Raw genomic sequence first — 23,440 nt, 5'->3', positions numbered from 1 at the left:
ATATTAAAAGCTATAGATTTTATTATATTTCAAATGTTCGGATGGCATTATAATTGCATCCAATAGAAAAATATCTATAATTTTACTAAATAAATAAAAAGTACAATTTATACAAATTTTAAAACAAATTAAATAAAATTACATCTACCTTAAAGAGGAGATTTATTTCAAGGTTAAATAGAAATGTATTCTAAAGAATTATATTCTCGAAGATATCGTATATATATGTTTGGGTATTATAAAAAAATATTTGTTTATTTCTACAAATGGTTGAGAATTGTTTTTAATATTTTCAAGAATAAATTAGGATATACTTGTTTTATTACACATATTCGTAGAAATAGATTCTTAATTTTTAAGATAACTCCAATATCAACAAAATGATGAACTCTTTCTTCACAAGAAACATACATAATAGTTGAAAGATATATATAAACTTTTATATGAAATAAAAATATCAATTATCTATCTTTTTAGAGGGAATAAAACTTTACATTTTAGTCAAAAAATTATTCCGAAAAATAAGTTATTTCTACAAATTAAACTTTAAAACTTCAAATAAATATAAACAAATATCTATTTTCATAGACAATTTACAAAAATAAGTTAAATTGAAATTCTTTAAAACAAATAGTATAATTCTTAAATAACTTAATAGTACATTCAATAATAAAAATTAACAGTTTCTTTTGTTTTGTCTTTTTCTGATCAAGCTTCAGGTTTCATCAATTATCTATCTTCCTAATTTTGCCTCTTGTGTAGAGTATACAAAACCAACCTTCTTGTTGTTTTAAACATGAATAACATGGTTGGTGATTTTCTGTGGGCTGTGCCTTTCATCACCAGCTAAAGGAATATTGTTAATTTGACTCGTTGTGTCACGCATTTTATATTTCCTTCTATTTTTATTGGTTTCTTATAAGTTGAGTAAATATTAAAGCAACTTTAATTTCTTCCTCTTAATTTATCCCTAGAAGATCAAGCATTCTTTCATTGTTGTCCACGTTACCCTGCTTGCATGGGTGTTTTTGGCAAAATCCTGCACACCAAATACCTTTAATTTTCAAACACAATTGTATGTTAATTTTAGAATAGAAAATACTTTAAAATTTATTATCTAACTTTCTTTTAAGAGTAAATAAATTCAAATTCTCTGGAGAATCAATAAAAGAATCAGCAAATTTAGTGAATAACTAATTGTCACTTTTTATTTTTGATATTAAGGAGAAGATGGTATTTTACAATGTTATTAGAATATAACGTGTTTAATTAAGATGTAGAGAACATAAATTAAACTATTAAATTTATTTTTTAAAATATAAATATGTTTCTCAGATTTTTGTACTTTAATTTTTTAAAATTTTTAATATATAAATTTGTTGGCCAAAAAATAATTGAATTTGAAGGAGGAGATTATTCGAGTAATTAAGTGAGACACATGTTTGGGAATATTAAGTAAGAGTCCGATTTACTTAGTAAATTAAGGAGGTATTCGACAAAGAAGATCAAAGACTGAAATCGAAAGTCATTCTAGAACCGTCACATGATCAGACAAAAGAGCGAGAACGGTTATTCACGTCTTCGCACACGTGGGAGTTTTATTTCAAATTAGTCAGTTAAGGAAATGACTATAAATACTAGAAGACTCGAAATCACAAGGGTTGGAACTTTTCTTCAGAAATTATTCACGCACACTCATATTCCCAGTGACTTACTGAGTCTACTTTGAGTCAATTTTCTGTAGGGTTCTTTCCACTTGTTTTACTTTCCATTTACATTTTCTGCGAACTTTATTTTTCTCGCAAATTTATCTTTCAAGCAATATTTAATTTCCTTATTCAAATTTACATTTCCGTATTGTTATTTTCGAATTCAAAGTCCTTCGATCTAATCGAAGGCATTTTATTGCTTTATTTAAATTCAAGGCAAACCATTTGATTCCCGTCATTTTTATTTTCGAAATCTTTTATTTATTTATTACCTATTCAGTCTTTTCCTTTAATCCCGTCTAACTTGAGGGTCTTTGATGTACTTTTAGAAAATTGGTACTCGTAAAAGAGGAGTTAGTTTCGCTCCCAAACCATTAGAATCGAACCACCATCGATTTGCTAAAAATCGACAAAACAAATTGACACGCCCGATGGGACAATTTTTTAATTTGAAGTGTGTCAAATGATTTTGGTGTCACTTAGTGTATGCAATTAAGAAGTGGAAGAATTGTTCACATGGCCGATGAAGTGTAGAATGTGAATGATGGTTCGTCCACTAGGCTGCGTTTGTTTATGGTGGACAGGACATAAAGACATGGATAGTACATATGTAAAACGTGTTTGGATAGAGAGACATGGACAGTGGACACTGTGTCTCTGAGACACTTTTTTTATTTTTGTGTCCACTTCTAAACGAAGGACACTGGTGGACACGGAAATAAGAAGATGGACACGGGATTTTTAATGAAAATTTTTTCCCTTTTTACCCATAGTAATTTTTTATTATTCCCCTATTACCCCCTTTTATTATCTTGTGAAAAATCTAACCTAAGCTTTCTGCCGTCGTTCCCAATACTCTCTCTTCTTCTTGCTTTCGCTTTCTACTCGTGATCTTCTTCTTGTGAAAAACCTAACCTAAACTTTTTTTGCCGTCGTTTTCAGGTACTCTCTCTTCTTCTTGATCTCTCTTTCTACTGTTGATCTTCTTCTTGTTCTTTCTATCGTGATTTTGTACTTCGTTCTGTTCTTCCTCTTCCTTCACTTATTTCACAATAATATCTTCTTGTTCTTTGTTTCTGTCACTCTTTCTTCTTCTTCTTTTTTCTAATTCTGTATCTTATTTTTTGTTTCCGATTCTTGTCTTGGTTTTTTTTATCTTCTTCTCTTTTCTGATTTTTTATCTTCTTATCTCGTTTTTATTGATTTTTTGTGTGCAGTTAATCTAATAAAAATATTTCTAACAGCCAATTACCGCTTGTTCCTGTTACAAATTCTTGGAAGACTGTTCTTCTCTTTATCAGTCATATAACCAGGTATTACTTTGCATCTCTCCTTATTGCTTCTTATTTTTGTTTCTTTTCTATTAAAAAATATTTCGTTCTGCTTTATTTTTATTTTTTTTGTTTTTTATTTTTTATGATTTTTCAATCTGAAAATCATATAAAAATAAGAGTTACATTCTTTTCTTTAATAAAATCTCAAATATTTACAGTGATAGTGTGAATGAATGAATGAAAAAATTATGTTGAATTTTAATATGTTAATGTATTATATTCATATTAAAAGAATGAATGAAAAAATTGTATTGAATTTGTCTCTTATTATTAGTTTGAACTAAAAATTAATATAATTAGTGAGTTTTATTGCTGTTGCTCTTATGGCTGCTGTGTTCATTGTTGCTGATAATTTTTAGAATGTGTTAATTATATAAGTTATTTTTTATGTGTTGTTTAGGGAAGAATGGAACCATCGGATCGCTCTGAACAATTTAGACGATTTATTTTTTTTATTTTATGATTCAGGCTAAGTTTGAAGTAGTAACGATATTAGTTTTGATATTTGCATTTTTATATTTGAGAAAAAGGAGAAGAGGACATTTGTTGATTAGGAATAGAGAAATTAATACTAATCCCTTAAGACGGAATGTATTAAACCGCTTAATAGGAGGGGGCGATAGAAATTGTATTTGGGAATTAAGGATGAGCATAGATGCATTAGGAAGATTGTGTGAGTTACTAAAAGTTCAAGGTGGATTAAGAGATGAATGTCGTGTAAGTATACCTGAACAAGTGATTACGTTTTTAATAATACTAGCTCATCATAAAAAGAATCGAACGCTTCAAGTTAGATTTTATAAGTCAGGAAAAACAATAAGTAGGTATTTCAATAAGGTGTTATTCTCAGTCATACATGTCCAAAGTCTATTGTTTGCAAAAGCTGTTCCTGTTCCAGATGACTGCATAGATCTCAGATGGAAATGGTTCAAGGTAAATATAGTAAATAATTGAGGTAGTAATTCTGTATAATCTATAATTTTGTATAGAATTAGTCTTGACACTTCAATTTCTTTGGTTTAGGGTTGTCTAGGAGCATTAGATGGAACATATATAGATGTGACTGTCCCTGAAAAAGATAAATCGAGATATCGAACAAGAAAAGGTAAGATATCAACTAATGTCCTAGGCGTATGCAATCGAGATATGAACTTTGTGTACGTACTTAGTGGATGGGAAGGATCCGCTTCGGATTCAAAAATCCTTAGAGATGCCATTTCACGTCGTAATAACCTCAAAATACCAATTGGTATGTAAGTATTAATTTTTAGGTAATAAAAACATTTCAATGTTTTTAGCTTATTCAAATTCCATAGTCCTCGTAATGTATCTTTTTCGATTTATAGAAAATTATTATTTAGTAGATGCGGGTTATAGTAACTGCAAGGGATTTCTAGCACCATATAGGCATACTCAATACCACGTTCAAGAATGGGCTCATGGTAGAAATGCTCCTAGGAATTTTCGAGAATATTTTAACAAGAAGCACTCTTTGGCTAGAAACATTATTGAGCGCTGTTTTGGTTTATTGAAGAAGAGATGGACAATTTTGAGGAGTCCTTGTTTCTACAAAATTAAGACACAAAATAAAATAATTATTGCTTGTTGTTTACTGCAAAACTTTATTCGGTTTAATATGGAATTCGACCCTGAAGAGGACACATTTCTTGAAGAGGAGCAAGTGCTTATTGGAGATGATCATGGTGGCAACAAAGATGGCGATGATGACATGATTGAGAGCATAGAGGGCAGCAATGATTGGACTGCTTGGCGAGACAATTTAGCAAACGAAATGTACAATGATTGGATGAATTCCCGAATCAATTAGTTAATTTATTTGTTACATGTGTGTTTTATTAGAATCTTTCAATTTGTTTGGTTGGACATTTGTTGTAAGAGCTAATTGTAAAACTTTAATTATGTGAACTACATATAGCACTTTATTAAATATATCATATTTTATGAGTTATTACAATGAATACATCATGTATATCTTAAATGTTTACTTGAATTTTGATTGAGTTAATCTAGATTATAGGGACAAATGGACAGACATGTCTGGACTGATGAAGAGACAGAAGCATTTGTCGGTTTTATGGAGGAGCTTGTCATTAAAGGAAGAAGAGCTTATGCGGGTCAGTTTAGACCTGGTTCTTTTGAAAAGCTTACAACAAAAATGAATGAGAAATTTTCAGGTGGTGATTTTCAAATAAGCCATTGCAAGAATAAAGTTAAAAGGCTAAAAGAGAAGTATCAATTTGCAGCTGCCATGGCAGCCTGTAGCGGTTTTGGATGGGATGATATGAAGCAATGTGTGGTTGTGGATAACAAAGAGATCCTAGCTGCATATTTGAAGGTTGATTTATTAGTTTGAATTTACTAAATTATTTATATTTTGTGCAACAATGTATTTTTGTCCTTTTATGATATTTTTTTAATTTCTTTTCCTAGAAACAAGGACAAAGGTTGTATACTCTAGGAAAGCCCTTTCCTTTGTATCTACGTTTGGAGAAAATATTTTGAAAGAAAGAGCAAGTGGAGTGGATGCTGTAAGTGGCAATGACGCTGAAGAAGAAGTCCAAAAAGATGGAGATGAAGAAATGGATGATGAAGAATTTTTATGTTTAACTCAACTCATGATTTCAGTGAATCTCTTCCCCAACAATCTAACTCTGTGGCTTCATCCTCTGAGAAGAAACAAGGAAAGAAGCCACATTCATCTAAGGCGACAAAGGACACCAACATGATGAAGGAGCTAACTGAGACCTTAAAATATGTGTTTGATCAACATGAAAAACGTTTGGATGCATTTGCTCAGGCTATGATAAACACTCATGAAGAAAAAAAAGGTTGGTGACATGCTTAGCGAGCTTGGCTTCACAGATGATGAAATTATTTCGATTGCACTCAAGTTCTCCACAAATCCTCAACTGGAGAAAACCTTTTGGTCACTAGGACATACTCAGAAAACTGGATTTGTCAGAGCTATATTGTATAGTTAGAGTTAGAGTTAATCTCTTCTCAATAAACAAATGACTGAAATTAGTATTATGTTTTATGTTTAATTTGTGTGTTAAGATGTGACATGTGATATATTTATTAGTTATGTGGTTCTAATTTTAATTTTGCAATGAGTTTTTATTAGTGCAGATTTTTAATGTAGAATTTGACTTTATGTTAGTGCAGAATTTAGGATTTTGTATCCTTTTTGCATTGAGTTTATAGTGTAGAATGTTGATGCAGAGAAATATTGATTTGTTGTTGCATTGAGTTTGTATTAGTGCAGTTTTTTAATGCAGAAATTGACTTTATGTTGGTGCAGAATTTAGGATTTTGTATCCTTTTTGCATTAAGTTTATAGTGTAGAATGTTGATGCAGAGAGAGATTGATTTGTTGTTACATTGACTTTGTATTAGTGCAGTTTTTTAATGCAGAATTTGACTTTATGTTGGTGCAGAATTTAGGATTTTGTATCTTTTTGCATTGAGTTTGTTATTGCATTGAATTTGTATTAGTACAGATTGATTTGTTATTGAATTTTTATTAGAGAGATTTATTTGTTAGTGCAGATTGAGTTTTTATTAGCTGCTTTTTTTTCCACTAAAGATAATACTAATCCATGCTTCCAAAGCAAGACAAGGATACTTTCTTCTTTCACATTTTGACTAAATTAAACAAGTTAAAAAAAAGTGTGAATATTTCCATGATAGAGAAATTTGTACTGAAACTTTTTAGATTTTGATCATTTGGCATAACCACTAAATATTTTTTAAAGTATTTTGGAGCCATGAATGATAATTATCCTGAAGGGAAAATTGAGACGCACTCGCCAAATCCTCTATATCATAAGGAGTATGTTTATTTCTTCCATTATAAATTTGAACCAAGAAGAAATTATTTGTGTTGTCCATAACATAAAATTTGACGAAACAAACCTTTTTCTTTAATTTGCAGCATTGCTCAACATAGGAAAAAAAGGAATGCATTATAAATGTAATAATGAAAACAAAAAAATAAGTATCTTAAGCAACTATCTCCTAATGCAGCATTGCTCAACATAAGAAAAAAAAGGAATGCATGATTTATTAAATATCAACACATTAAAACAATACTCCTAGCTGTAGCATCTTTATTATCAAGCACAGTTTTGACTAAACAATAGCAATAGCAATTCAAATAGGAAATTTGTAAACTACAAATCCTTTAAATTTCAATACATTACAAATTTTAACAGCAATGATAGTTCAGGTATTAAGTGCTAGAAAGAAGGAACAATCCCAATGATCAAGGTTGTTGCGGCAGTGGCGGCACAAGTAGGAACACTGAGACCTCCAGGACCAACAATGTCTTTGATTTTGAAATGTTCCAGATTATGCTTGTGTTTCATCTGCCACACAGAAACATATGAAATAGACATATCCATTAGAATTAGAATTAGAATTAAGAAGAAAAAAATAAGATACAGAAAGACTCACAACTTTTTTAATTGATTCAAGCCTTTGTTCAACCTTTTCATCATGGAAATGGCGCAATGAATACCCTGAAACAAGAAATCAACCAATCTTACAATCAATGAACCAAATTAAATAATCAAATCAGATGATATGAATGGAAAGCACTGAGAAATGAAGAGACCGATCCAAGCAGTGGCAACGGAGGCAATGGAAGTCCCAACAGTGAAGACCACGCGGTGCCTCTCGAACGCATCCTGAAAGAAACAAGAAACACAAAATGACAACTGAAGAAGCAAAAACGACAATTAAAATGAATATAGAGAGAAAGTGAAAAATTGACCTTGGTGAGGAAGAAGGTATCGTTAACGGCAGCCCAGGAATTATTCCTTTCCCAAATAAACTTTTTTCTGACATGTTTTGTTTAAGGTCAAGGGAAAAACATCAATTTACTTGTCTTTTTTTTTAAATCAAGGGTTTGGAAATATGTTGTGCGAAACTAATGAAAATCAAATCAGATAGAACTTACAAAGAAAAGGTTCAGAACAACAACCAAGAAGAGAAAGAAGAGAGACTGAGTTGGGAGAAACAGAAAATGAGTTGGAAGCGGCGCAAGAAACAGGCAACATCGTGCAGGTGGAACAACATTCACTCCTCCACCATTCCTGGAGAAGAGTTAGGGTGGAGAAGAGTCATGGAGAAGAGTTAGGGTGGTAGCCAAGGAGTGCAACACAGAGATAGAGACGGTGAGAGGTGGGTATGAAATTAAAATTAGATGGGCCTATTTTAGTAATTTTACATTATATTTTAGTCTTGTTTATATGTATCCAAACAGAATACTAGACATTACATCATTGTCTTGTCCATTGTATCCAAACACAATACATAAAAGGTAATTTTTAGTGTCTCTGTCTTAGTGTCATGTCTTGTCCTGTTTACAAAAACAAACGCATCCCTAATGACAGTACACCAGTAATTGTACAACCTTCGGACGTTACTTCACGTTCGAAAGGGGTAGTTATCAGTAAAAGTGTGGCGGTTACAAATGTGCATGCTGGGAATAACGAACGTAATACTCGTCCACGTAGTAATCCACCACCAATTCAGCCCCAAGTAACTGCTGGTTGGCCTTCTTATGGCCTTCCTCCTGATTATACTCCACCAATGAGTGATTTTGTTCCTCCGATACGATTTGGGGGCGTAAATGGAGTAAATAATGTTTAAAATCCACAACAAGAATTCGAGTTTTCTCGAGATTATAATGTGGGTTCTACATCGAATGTTTCTAATTCAATAACAGCATTTCGGCAATATGTTGAAGAAATTCATCATGACCTGGTCAATCTATTAACCCAGCAAATGACCACAATTCTAAATCATATAATGGCTGATTACGAATTGAAATTTGATCGTCTTGCAAGACAAGTCGAGCGAATTGTCCGAATTATTGATTATGATGAAAGAGAAAGGTAGAATGCCAGAGGAAATAATGAGGGTTTTGAGGAAATAATGAGGGTTTTCAAAATGAGAATGGTGTTTTTAGAAATAGAGAAAATTCTCAGTTAATTCCTCGTGGTCAAAATGCAGATGATATCTTGGCTCGATTACGAGCTAATCAAGTCGGTGAACATTATCAGGTTACCGGAATTGTGAAAAATGTTCTAAATAGGATTGGATTCAATATAGGATTCATGAATCGACCCCACTTTGTGTTAATTTTTCTTCATAATGTTCAAATGGCTGAAGTACCAAGGGGAGTGAAAAATCCTAAAATAATTACGAAGTTTGCAGGAGAAGTTGGAAAGTCAACTATTGAACATGTTACTCGATATTTGGTCGAGATTGGAAATTTAGCCAGTGATAAAAGTTTAAAAATAAAGTTTTTCCTTTGTCATTAACAAGGAATGCATTTACTTTATTTTCGAATCTTAGACCAAATTCGATAACAATATGGGCTCAATTAGAAACTGCTTTTCAAGCCCAATTCTATCAGGGAGAATTGAATGTGACAGTTACTGAATTAGTGGATTTGAAATGTGAAGATGGTGAAACTATTGATAATTATATGATTCGTTTCAAAAATACTAGAAGTCGTTGTTATGTATCACTCCCTAAGAGTGAAGTAGTAAAGATAGCAGTTATAGAATTAGGATTTTATATGCATCGAAAATTACTCAATGTGCATATTCCTGATTTAGCCTATTTGGCTAAAAGAGTTCGTCAGGTAGAAATTCTAAAAAAAAGAAAAGGAGAAATATAAGAATGAAAGGAGGTTGAAGAATAAATCTTTTTCTCGAAGAGAGAAAGTCGCTTATGTAGCCATGGAATCCTCTGATGAGGAGTCCGATTTAGAGGCAGAAGTTGATTTGGCTGAATTTAAGAAAGATCCTCCTTATATTTGTTCTTTATTTAAGAAAATCCCTAACAATGAAAAGTCGAATGATTCAAAATTGAAAAGTGAAAAGAGATATAGTTTTGATATTTCGAAATCTGATCAGATTTTCGATGTGTTGCTTAAAGATAAATAATTAGTTTTGCCGGAAGGCAGAACTTTTCTTTCAGTGAAAGATTTAAAAGGAAAACTTTATTGTAAGCTTCACCAAACAACTAGTTATTCGACTAGCAATTGCGTTCGTTTCAGGGATTTAATTCAAGAAGCCATTATGGAAGGGTGGTTGAAATTCGATGATAATAAAAAGGAAATGAAAGTTGATTTTGATCCTTTCGATACTGAAGCCAGTTTTGCTGAACCATATTTTAGTATGAATATGGTTGGAATGTCTTATGACTTTGACATAGCTCTGGGAAACCTTGAGTCAGATGTCCGATCTATATACCTTGGAGCAGGAGATGGGTTGTTGGATTTTCTGGTACAGCAGCAGTTAAAAGATTGGGACGTATCTATGTGTCCTCGATGCAATGCAGTTTTCGATGCTAAAACTGCAGCAATTTTTGAGAAGGAAACAATGAAGAAAGAATTGACTCATAGGGAAGAACAGGTCGGTCAAAAACAAACTATTCGACGAATGGAAGGGCAAAGTCCTTCGATCTAATCGAAGGCATTTTATTGCTTTATTTAAATTCAAGGCAAATCATTTCGATTGCTGTCATTTTTATTTTCAAAACCTTTTATTTATTTATTGCCTCTTCAGTCTTTTCCTTTAATCCCGTCTAATTTGAGAATCTTTAATGCATTTTTAAAAAACTGGTACTCGTAAAAAAGAAGTTAATTTTATTTCCAGACTATTAAAATCGAACCACCATCGATTTACTTGAGCAAATCGACAAAACAAGATCTGATATCAATAATTATATTACACACTAATTTTCTCTATATCAAAAAAAAAAACAAAAATTAGCCACTAATTATTGCACCGCTACCAACCATTATTTTTTCCATTTTTTTTAAATCTCTTTTCCTTTCTATCTCACAATTTTATCGGTCGTCATCATTCATCAGCCACCCATTACCACCGCCTAACAACCAGGAGTGAAAATAGAAGAAATATTAAAGGGGACTAAAAATATTTATACAATAAAATAACATTAAAATAAATTTTTGAGGGAGGTAAATTAAAATTTACATATAATTTACATATAAAAAATTAAAATTAGGAAAGCCGTTGCCTCCTTTCACAGTATGTAGCTCCGCCCCTGCTAACAGCCCCTGGCCGTCACTTGTCGCCGCCTTCGGCCACCACAAGAAAGCTTTAAGCTCTATACATACTTCTACTAATATGTATAATAGCTAGATAGATAGTATATTATCTATATAATATCATCTAATATAAAAAATGTTACAAGTATAGTTTATAAGTTTACCCTTTTATATAAAAGGGTAACCAATTCCAAACAAGAAATAAGATAATTAGTTGCTATTTTCGATATACATATGTTTGCACGTTTAACTTAGCTTACTCTTTAATTTCTAATACATGAAATTTTATGTCCTTCCTTGCTTTTCGTACCCAACCTTATAAGCATCATTAATCTTACCAAAAGAAATTCCATGAGAAGTAACAAATACTTAATGCATGTGAGAGAGTGGGTATGTAGTAATTGATTGAGGAACCACAAAGGAACTTTAAATTAGAGTTAGTTGTAACAAACTTGCATCATTGAGAAGGTTCCAAGCCAGCAATGGTATACAATATGATCATGGTTTGGTCATTCCAACAATCTAAGCTAAATGACAAGGTTGTAGCTTAGGTATATATATAAACTAGTGAAATAAATTGTCATATAATAATAAGCATTATATATGTACAAAATTACCTAACGCAGCTTAGGTCAGGGGATTTTGATTGAATTTGAAATTATACTTTTAAATTATGAAAATTGCCCATTTTTAAATATTTTTTATTAAGTAAGAAGTGCTGTATTTTGTTAATTAAACAAATTTTAGTTCTTCATCTATTATATTTTATATCAATAGCTCAAATTTAGTATTTAGGATTTATGTTTTAGAATTTATAGTTTAAGATTTAGATATTTATGATGTTATATTTTGTTTTTTTTATTTGCAATAGCAGGTTAATTTTCAGGAAACGATATACTCTCAATTTTTTTTTGGAGCGTATTATATTAGTATTGGATTTTGAAAAGTAAATAAAAAAAGCATTATATATACCAAATTATTATTTTAACATAAAAGAAAAGGGGAAAAAAACAATGACCAGCTCATGTTTGAACAACTCTCTCAGACAAATTATATGCTTTAATACGCTTTGTTGCTTTACTTATTCAGAAAAATTGTGTTGGCAAAGTAACTTATCCCAAAAGAAGTAAAAGTGCAAAAAAGCAATTGAGGTTGACATAATAGATAATGGGCACAAATAATTATAAAGCATAATCCAATTTCAGTCTTGAAAGCTAAATTTTCCATTATTTGAGTGTTGCTAATGTAAAAGTTGCTTAACAATCTTATTAATCTAATGCAAATGTGTCAAGTCACTTCTATTATTTTACATGCATTTTCATGTTTTCCCTCAAGTTAAAGATTCTCTGTCCTTCCTACCTTTCACTTTTGAGTTAAAAAAATATTGATATAAAATTTTGTTCACTTAGGTTTTTCCCCGAATGGCCAGGAGGTTGTGGTTGAGGACTTGAGGTTAAAGTTGATGTATACTTCACATTGGGAATTCGATTGCATTTATACTTTTAAAATTAGGGTAATATTAGGTAACTAAAAAATAATATATAATATAGATATAGTACAGAATAAATATTAGTCTCATGATAAGCGAGTGGAGTATAATGGGTTATCAATAACATATTTATTACTCTACCTTCTTCTTCGGATAATTAATTAAATTTCTAAAAATTTCTCATCTACATTTAGTTCAATTAAAATGCAATTTCAGTTCAATAGAGTAACATCCAAATACACTACAAGATTAACCAGAGTGAAAGATCAAGACTTTTCTCCTCATTTCATTATATTCTACTGATGTGGCTTTTCATGGTTCCTTGCAACTCTGCAATCGTCATAGTATCCATATCGTGGGACTCTAGTATCGTAGTCACCACATGGTCATACTTCATCGGCATGGTGCGAAGAATTTTCTCCACCACTTTGCTATCGGGCATATCTTCTCCATAGACTCTCATCTTATTGACAAGATCTGTAACACGAGTAAAATATTGCTCAACGGTCTCTGAACTAGACATCTCGTACCTTTCATATTCTCTTCTTAAAGACTGTAGCTTTGCTTTCTGAGCTTTATCTACGCCTTTGTATGACAGCTTCAACATGTTCCATGCTTCCTTTGCACTTTTGGCATTTGCTATTTTGCCAAATACCGTATAATCTACTCCTTGATGAATTTGAGATAGCGCCAATTGATCTCTCCTTTGTTGGGCAGCATCTGCTCCTTCTTGCAAACCTGGTTCAATGAAATTCCACAGGTTCTGGGCCTTCAAATGGGTGGACATTAAAGTCTCCCAATAACTATAATCAAGTATTTCATCTAACTTGGGACCGGATCACACAATATTGAAAGTGTTTGCCATACTGACTCTATGAATAAACAACTATGTGAGAACTCTCTCACACCTCACAAACTCTCAAACACCAGGCGCTGGATTAACCAGCTCTGATACCAAATGTAAGTATAATCTTACTTGGCCCTAGGATCACTCACTCATATAAATGACGCTATCATATTTTCATCTTTCAAACTCACTAACACTCATAAAACAAATGAGAGAATTTCAAAACATACTCATTTTTATTATGGAACACACACATACAATTCACAAGGCATATGTGCCTTTATATAGGCAATACTTCCTACTAAAATAATAATTTATGAATTACAACTCAATTTTGTAATGACTACTATTTTATGAGTTGGCTTCATGAATCTTCTTTCAACTTGTATTCATGTAGTTTCCATAATATTCTAATTTGCTTGACTTCCAATTTCAATTCAATTTGATTTTGAATTTCTTCAATGTTGTAGAATGTTGTAGATGTACTACTCTCTTGAATGTTCTTAAAAAATCTGCAAGCTTTCAACATCTTCTAGTAAATAGATGATTATTGTTTTCAACTCAAACTTTTCTTCTTCAATTCTTTAACCATGTTTCATGATGATTCTAGTCCATGCAAGTTGATTTAAAATTTTAATCAACATATAATAAAATATTTTTTTAAATAATTTAATATTTCAAACTCATTTAATTAACATTCTATTAACATTTCATCATGATTCACTTAACACATATGACAATGCTTGTTCAGAGATAAATTTTGAAAAGGAATTAGGCCCACAACTACAAATGTTATTACCAACAACAGCAGCTATGCACAAAAAATAAGATCGAAAAAATACATATTCCAAGTTTAATATGACACGAATCATTCTATAGGAGAAGATGGATCTTACTTCAGTATCATAGAATTGTGCTAAAACTATATCAGAATTCATTTTAAGTGGATTGAAACTAATTATAAAACATGTTACATACACGTTGTCTCTAAAGATCGAAGTCAGAATATAACACTTAAACAACCAAAACAACTACTACTTGTAAGTCTCAAGATTTACATAAATATGTTTAATCTATATATCCTACCATACTTCGCGAACAGAAATTAAAAAATAAAATAAAATAAATTTTAGAATGATTTTTTATTTATTTATTTTTTATAATATTTTTTAGTCTGACAAATTAAGGACTATTTTATCACGTATCTCAATTTTGTTGAGGCAAGTAAAGAAGCCCAAGGTCATGGGCTGATAAAAAAAAATCCAAGAAAGTGTTAAAAGCTGATAACTAGTTGCGTATTGTGTTAGTTCTGATGAAAAGACTTTCAATTAGCAATACATTGCTCTGCACCACTTGCTCTGCATTTTTCTTTCTTTCTTTCTTTACTCTTTTATGGTATCGGAGCTCTTAGGGTTCCAAGTGATCCATGGCTGCTAGCAACCCCTCCTTACCCACCAAAAATAATGTTCCTCCAATCATCTATCAGCAACGATCGTTCAATCCAATTTCAGACAAATTATGTGAAACAAATTTCAAGACCTGGCAGCAACAAGCACTCAATGCAATTGAAGGTCAGGGTTTTAAAGATCATCTCATCAAAGAACGAATCCCACCCCAATTCTCATCCAAGTCTGATCAAGAAGCAGGAACTGAATCCTCCCTCTACAAACAATGGAAGCAAGATGATTGTCACTTAGTTTCTTGGATCCTTGCCTCAATTAACAATGCGTTCAAGAACAAAATGGTAGGTTCCACTCTCAGCTATGAAATGTGGCAGAAAATTGAAGATTATTTCGCACAATCCACCAAATATCAGATTAAACAACTGAAGGCTCAACTGAAATTGATAAAGAAACAAGGTCAGACAGCTCGTGACTACATTTTTAAAATCCAGAATGTGACTGATTCACTTGCAGCTTTAGGTAATCCTCTCTCTAAGGAAGAACATGTGGAAGTTCTATTAGAAGGGCTTAATGAAGAGTACCAAAATCTTCTTCTTACTGTCAATGTCAAACCAGAAATTTATAGTCTTGTGGAAGTCGAAAATCTCATCATGTCTCATGATGACATGATAGAGAAATTCAAGAAAAATGGGAGTGGCATTCTTCAAGCTAATCTCACCCAAAATTCCTTTCCTGTGTTTCACAACTCTGCTCGGGGTAATGGATTCCGACGAGGAAGAGGGGGACGTTTTCCTAAGGGAGGACGTGCATTTTCTCAGCAAAATCGACCTCGATGCCAAGTTTGTGGCCGTTTTGGTCACATTGCGTGGCATTGCTTCAATCGCTTTAATCAAGATATTCCACCCCATCCCGCAATCAAGCACAGCAATCCAGCAACCTGGCTTATAATCAGAATTACTCAACCTCTTCTACTTCTCCTCAAGGACCTTCCACTGCATCCACTACACCTCCCCCTCCAGCACCATCCTTTCACCATCCCACTGCTTTTCTTGCTGCCCCCAATACTGTTGCAGATCCTGCTTGGTACCCAGATACTGGGGCTTCTCATCATGTGACGCCAAACCAATCAAACTTGTTGACATGTTCAGAATATACTGGCCCAGAACAGGTTCAAGTGGGTAATGGTGAAGGTATCTCCATCTCTCATATTGGAAATTATTTTCTATACTCTTTAGATTCCAAAAGATATTTTAATCTCCAGCACTTGATACACACACCACGAATCACCAAGAACTTGATTAGTGTTTCTAAATTTGCTAATGATAACTGTGTCTATTTTGAATTCTTTGCTAATTTTTGTCGTGTGAAATGCCAATTTACACAGAAAGTGCTCTTACAAGGTATACGTAAAGGGGGCATATATCAATTTACAAATGTTGCTGTCTCTCAACCCTCTCATTCACTCAATTCCCCTATTGCTTTTACTATGTCTTGTTCAGTGTTAGATTTGTGGCATAAACACCTAGGACATTTATCTCTTAAATCTGTTAAACTAGTTCTCTCTCAATGTAATATTCAACATTCGATAAAGCATGTAATTGCGAATACTCATGTATGTGAAAATTGTGCACAAGCAAAAATGCACAAGTTACCTTTTTCTGACTCTAATACAATATATACTACTCCTCTTGAATTGGTATTTTCTGATGTCTGGGGCCCCTCTCCTCATATTTCTCATCTTGGATTTCGATACTATGTTACCTTTATTGATGCATTCTCAAGATATACTTTTACCTTTTTATTGGTTACAAAATCACAAGTTTTTCTGGCTTTTCAACAGTATAAACTGTATATTGAGAATTTGATAGGACACAAAATCAAAGCACTACAAACAGACAATGGAGGCGAATATACCTCCAATGCCTTCTCTGAATTCTTGGCAAGAGCAGGCATTACTCATCGCTTTTCATGTCCCTATGTTCATGAACAGAATGGGACTGCAAAACGAAAACATCGACATCTCATAGAGATGAGTCTAGCTATGCTTTCCACTGCCTCTATGCCATTGCTTTATTGGGATGAAGCAGTTCTTACTTCGACTTACTTAATCAATCGTATTCCATCTCAGGTTCTTTCCAATTTATCTCCATATGAAAAATTGTTTAATAAGAAACCAGACTATAGTCTTTTTAGAATTTTTGGAAGCAGCTGCTACCCTTTTATTCGGCCTTACAATAAAAATAAACTTGAAAACAGATCAATAAAGTGTTTTTTTATTGGCTATGCTACTAACTCTAAAGGATATAAATGTTTGTCCAAAAGTGGCAAGATTTATATTACTCGACATGTGAAATTTGATGAATCTGAGTTTCCATATGCAAAATTGTTCCTAACAATGCCTGCAGCCTCTTCCTCTCCACCCCCTGCACCAAAGTCTGGTGATGGCCCTACCCTGTTTCCAAAGGCTACTTCCACTGCCAGGTGTACTCCAATTTCCAACCCAGCCCCTTGTCTTCAGGTTGATGATCCTCCCTCTCAGTCACTTCCGACACATATAGAGACTGCCGAAAAGCCGGCATATACATCAATTCCATCTTCTGCCTTGCAACCTATAACAGGTATCGACATTCAACTTCCGCTTGTGGAAGCTGAGTCTCAACAAACTCAAAATTCTACTTCCATTTCTTCTTCTCATAATCCAAATACTCACCAAATGTTGACAAGGTCCAAAACTCACTCCTCAAGGCCAAGAGCATTAGCAGCCACCATTTTTAATAACAATTTTCTTGAACAACCTCCAAAATCAGCTGCTGCTGCTCAAAAAATTTCTCATTGGCATCATGCTATGAATGAGGAATTTAGAGCCTTGATGAAGAATAACACTTGGACCTTGGTACCAACACCTTCTAATGCTAAGGTTATTGGGAGTAAATGGGTATTTGCTGTTAAAAGACAAGCAGATGGGACTGTTCAAAAATACAAAGCCAGATTGGTAGCCCAGGGTTTTCATCAATCAGAAGGCTTTGATTTTGACCAGGTGTTTAGTCCTGTGGTGAGGCCTGCAACTGTGAGACTTATATTGAGTATTGCAGTGTCCAAAAACTGGATAATTCGTCAATTTGATTTTAATAATGCATTTTTAAACGGTGATTTGCATCAAACCATTTATATGCATCAACCAGCTGGTTTTGAGACACAAGCTGCTCAGTATGTTTGTAAATTAAATAAGTCCCTATATGGATTAAAGCAAGCACCAAGGGAGTGGTTTGACAAATTGAGTAGTACTTTAAACTCCTTTGGCTTTTATAGCACTAACTCTGATTCTTCTCTGTTTATTAGATTTAGGTCAGATTCTGTTATGTATATTTTGTGTTATGTGGATGATATCATTATCACTGGAAATTGTTCAAATGATATTAGTAACATAATTATTCAATTGGATAAAGTGTTTCCTTAAAAGATTTAGGTGAGCTAAGTTATTTTTTGGGAATTGAAGTTCAAAAGACAGATCAAGGGCAGCTTCATTTATCCCAAACAAAATATATTAGTGACTTGCTCTCGAAACTAGGAATGGGTGAAGCAAGCAAAATGCCTACACCTATGATTTCATCATTACAGTTGCTGTCCAGTGGGTCTGAATGTTTTGATGATGCTAAGCTGTATCGTAGTGTGGTAGGTACATTACAATACTTGTGCATAACCCGACCAGATATATCCTTTGCAGTGAGCAAAGTGAGCCAATATATGCATTCTCCTTTGCTTTCTCATTGGAAGGCGGTAAAGAGAATCCTAAGGTATCTGCAGGGTACTAAGGAGCATGGATTGTTGATACATCCCAGTAGGGATTACAGGCTTTATGGATTTGCAGACGCAGACTGGGCAGCGGACTTGGAGGACAGGCGTTCTATCTCTGGTTATTGTGTATTCCTTGGACCTAACTTAATTACTTGGTGTTGCAGGAAACAAACTACCATAAGTAGGAGCTCCACTGAGGCAGAATTTCGAAGTTTAGCTGTCTGTGAAGGAGAGTTGGTGTGGCTCACAAATCTGCTGAATGAATTGAAGATACCCATGAAGACAATTCCTACAATTTTTTGTGACAATCTCAGTACAGTTCTTCTTACTGCCAACCCTGTTCAGCACAATCGAACTAAACACTTTCAACTTGATGTTCAAATTATTAGAGAAAAGCTTAAGGCAAATTCTCTGCATGTAATACACATCCCGGGACATGAACAAGTAGCTGATATCCTAACCAAGCCTCTTTCGGCTATTGCCTTTCAGAGATTGAAGGACAAACTTCGAGTGACTCAAAGACCACACTCGAGTTTGAGGAGGGCTGTTGAGGCAAGTAAAGAAGCCCAAGGTCATGGGCTGATCAAAAAAAATCCAAGAAAGTGTTAAAAGCTGATAACTAGTTGTGTATTGTGTACATAGTTCTGATGAAAAGACTTTCAATTAGCAATACATTGCTCTGCACCACTTGCTCTGCATTTTTCTTTCTTTCTTTCTTTACTCTTTTAAGTTTCATTTAAAAATTTGTTGTTAGTCAATAAATTATTATATGTACAAAACAAAATTCAAAATCTCGATACTTACTTAAATAAACTAGTAAAATAATAATTAGACTGAGCCAAATTAGTTAAATCTAGCCTGACTTATTAGTTTTTACCTATGAAGCACGGACACTTTGTTGATTTGCCGTGTCTGCGTATCAGACACATTTCGGACACGACACTTACCGACATTCGTGCAACACGCATGTCTACTGTGTCCAAAATGTGTCTCAATAAAAAATAAAAAATTCTTTCCCGGATATACTTGGACACACCTAATACCATCACGTGTCAGCGTGTCTGGTCTTAATCTTAAGATATATTCTTAAAATAAATTTAGATATAGTATATATTATTATTTATTAAAACAAAAAATATTTTAAATACTTGATATAATTAAAATAAGATATTAAAAATAATTTACAAAATTAATTTATATTTTATATGTATACGTATTCCTATGTCATGTAAGATTTTAAAATTCGCGTGTCGACGTGTCCCGTGTCGTGTCGTGTCCCGTATCCGTGTGTGAGTGTCCGTGCATCATAGGTTTTACTATCATCCATCAAAGTTTGTATCCTAGGCCTCCACATAAAACGTTTTTTCTTTCCCCATAAAACTTTGAAACTAGTATTTAAATTCTCTCAGACAATTTTTTGCGAGAAAAAGAAAACAACAAATCCAAAAACTTCCAGTTCTGATCCACTATTCAATTCAAGCCCATATTCTAAATACCCAAATTCAATGTCCAACAAATGCTTAAGCCACCAACATTACAATTAACCATAATCATTAACCATGATCTTAATCTAAAGCAGGTTTTGTTCTAATGAAATGTTTAACCCAAAAAGTTTAGGACATCGAATATTTAAGTTATTCTCATAAATTAAGTTGCTATATTCACAATTTTTTTTTATTTTTCTCATAAATTTAAAATATGTTGAACTTATTTTTTTTCTGTCTTTTTTTTTAACTAGATTTTTTTCTTTTTCCAAAGTTAGTAACCATCTACTTAAAATCTTAAATGGTTAATTTTAGTAATTTATATATTATATATCTGCATTAATAATAAATTATTGTGACATTATTCTTTTGTCAATAAACTCAATATTATATTCAAATATAAAGAAGTCAATTTTATGATATTTATTAATTATTATTTAATTTTTATTTAAAAATAATTTATTTTTATATTTTTTAAATTAAATATTAATTTTTAATTATTTTAATAAATAAACACCACTTTTTAGGCATGCTAACATTCATCGAACAAGAATCTCGTCACAACAGTATTCAAAAAAATTATTTGCTGAAAAGCTCTCATCTATGCTGTATATTCTATATCCACTTGAATTGGCTTCCTTTAACGTATCAAGATTCTAGGACCATATATAACTCATTTTTAATCATAATAATATGACAGAATAAAATTTCTAAGAAAAAATTAATATATAATATCCGTGATGGTGACTCGGATAAAATGTGCACTGTCTCCATTTGTGAATTAAAAATTTCATTGAATACACTGGAAATTAAAGAACGACTTGATAGATTAGAACATATTTTTAAACTAATATGCAGCATTTAATTTAATTCTAATATTATTTTAAGATTGCTACGTATACAAGTTGAATGTGGTCAAGTTTTCAATTGCAACGTACATTCATTTATTATTATTTTTCTGTGATTCTCAATTTAATTTTTTATATTCGATCTTTTTTTATTTATTTATGTATTTATTTTTCTTATTTATAAATACTATTCTAATAGAGATATTCATGTGTTTTTTTCTATTCGTTTAAATTTAAAAAATAATTTAATAACATGATATATCAAAGTTTCTATGATCTAAATATTTGAAATTTAATTTTTATTGATTGATCTACATATATAAAAAGAGAAAGAAAATAAAACAAAAATTTACATAAACCAAAAAAAAAATTTATATAAAAAAGTATTAAAGATATAATTTTTTATATTTTTTTTCTTCATTTTAAATTTTAAAAAAAGTTGTCTGTTTAAATATCTTGTTCGAATAATTTATAAATCTATGTTATTATTGAAGCGTAAAATTATGTATTTTAATGTCGAGTACGAGATTACTTAACTGAAATTTAATTAGAAAAAATTCATATATCAAAATTTTCTGATATCGGTAATTTATGTTCAATTAGAGAAAAACGATTGAACAAATTAAATTATGTATACATTTCTTGAATCGATGTGCCACTCGCTGCATTGGATTCCTTTCTTTGAATTATTAAAAAATTTATGCGTCCACATGGTGGCTAGGGCTATAGCTATGGACCACTGTATGTCTTTTGACACGCACTATAATATTCTTATAATAGTGATTTAATTAAGCAAGTTTTGTAGAGATAGAAAATGTTTCTGATTAATAAGAAAGATTCCAAGTTTGTTCTCATATATAAGTAGTTACGTACGGTCTAAATCAAAATCAGATGTGTCCAACAACTTGTGAATTGTGATAGCTGGTATTCCATATATATATATGTGGTTGCAATTTTACATCCATAAAATTTCTCATCATTTCTTATTTTATGTTTATTATATAACATTTTAATTTGACCATTTAATTTTAACTGTAACATATATGGTAAAAGAAAAATAGAATGAAAGAATTTCATTTTTGTAATTGATTAGCCTATCTTATCTTATTTCTATGAATTATTATATTTGTTTTTTTATAATAATTTTTTATAAGTCAATAATTAATCTATTGTGGATCGAAATTTTATTTAAAAATTTATTGTTAATTAAAAAATAACTACATATACGAAGACAAAATTCAAATATAAATATTATATTATTATTATTTATAAATATTATTGACAAATATAACAAAATTATCTGATCCCTTGTTGAAGAAAAAATGTAATTGCAAAATTCTCATACGTTCAAATAATAATAATAACAGCTAGTAATAATTAATATAATTATTTGGAGTTAAGTATTTTTTTATCTTTAAGATTATAAGGTCAAAATTAAAATCGTTCTCAATTTTTTTTAATTAATTTTATTTTTAAGGTTAGAAATCATTTTAAAATCATCATTTTCACAAAAAATAATAATGTTTTGACGATTTTACCCTTATAACAAAAATATAAAACTAGTTGGAGTATTCAAATTAATTGTTCCTATAATTTTTTGTAACAACTTAAGTGTTGTCATGCTTGTTGTTAATCCAGTCTTTCGTAATCAAAGCAAACATTTCGAAATTGACCTCCATTCTATTCAAGATAGAGTCTCCAAAAGACAGCTTCATATTGTGCATATACTAGCAAACTTACAAATTATTGATATTTTAACCAAGTCCCTATCTACTCTTCCTTTCGAAAAGTTTAAAATCAAATTCAGAGTGGTTTGAGGGGGATATTGGTCAACACACATATATTATGCAATTTGGTGTAGTATTTTTTGTTAGTGTTTTTTTTGTTCTTTTTATTACGATGGACATAAAATATATTAATTTAATGTCTATGAACATAATATTTCTATTTATGTTTCATTTATCAAACATAATTTTATGTTTTTATATCTTTATCTCAGTGTCACGTGTTTGTAAACAACACAACCTCAGATATAAAGACTAAAACATTTATAACACTTTTTTTAAATATTCTTATTTAACTTTTTAAATTTTAAATCTACATCTAAATCTCCATAATTATTTTAAACTAAACATAATATTAACACATAATTCAATTCAATATATTTTACACTAATATAATATAAAAATTTATTTTAATGTCTATTTCTCACTCTCAATTTCCCTTCCAAATGTAACCTAAGTCATCAAGATATTTAGTGTAAAAAGACTTTATTCACAGTCTTCTAATGTATAGAAAACTCATGTATAAGTTCACTAATACACTACTGAAATTTTCACTCTTACAGTTTCTTGCATAACGATATATTGTCTTCTCTTCTCTTTAGATTCATCTTATGCAGAATTTCACTTCTGCAATATA

This window comes from Arachis hypogaea, chromosome 2 (assembly GCF_003086295.3).
Source record: "Arachis hypogaea cultivar Tifrunner chromosome 2, arahy.Tifrunner.gnm2.J5K5, whole genome shotgun sequence".
Taxonomy (NCBI): domain Eukaryota; kingdom Viridiplantae; phylum Streptophyta; class Magnoliopsida; order Fabales; family Fabaceae; genus Arachis; species Arachis hypogaea.
This window is presented reverse-complemented; position numbering follows the sequence as displayed.